Here is a 381-nt window from a genome sequence, read left to right as displayed (position 1 = left end):
AAGAACTGCATGTGGGAGGAGCAGGAGTGTGAGAAAGCGAAGGGTGAGGGCCTCCTGTTCCTCCTCTCCCTCTCTCCTTCTCCCCCTCCACTTATCGACTGTTCCTTTCTCCCTTTTCTCCCCTTCCTCCTCCCCTGCCTCGCGACCCGCTTATAAATAATTCGCTTGGTGGTGATGGCTTCGTGGTCTCGTCGGTTTGTCCCTCGTGGTAAATATCTTTTGAGTTTATATAAATGCTGTTTTCAGGAAATGCTGCTAAATAAGTGACTTGTTTACAAAATTGTAATGGTTCGCAGGAGGAAAACTTTGGAGGTCACTGGGAAAAATATGTATGAGTGCGAGTTCGATTTATTTATTCCATTTGTTTCATTCCATTTTGTG

This window comes from Portunus trituberculatus, chromosome 49 (genome assembly GCF_017591435.1).
Source record: "Portunus trituberculatus isolate SZX2019 chromosome 49, ASM1759143v1, whole genome shotgun sequence".
Lineage (NCBI taxonomy): Eukaryota > Metazoa > Arthropoda > Malacostraca > Decapoda > Portunidae > Portunus > Portunus trituberculatus.
This window is presented reverse-complemented; position numbering follows the sequence as displayed.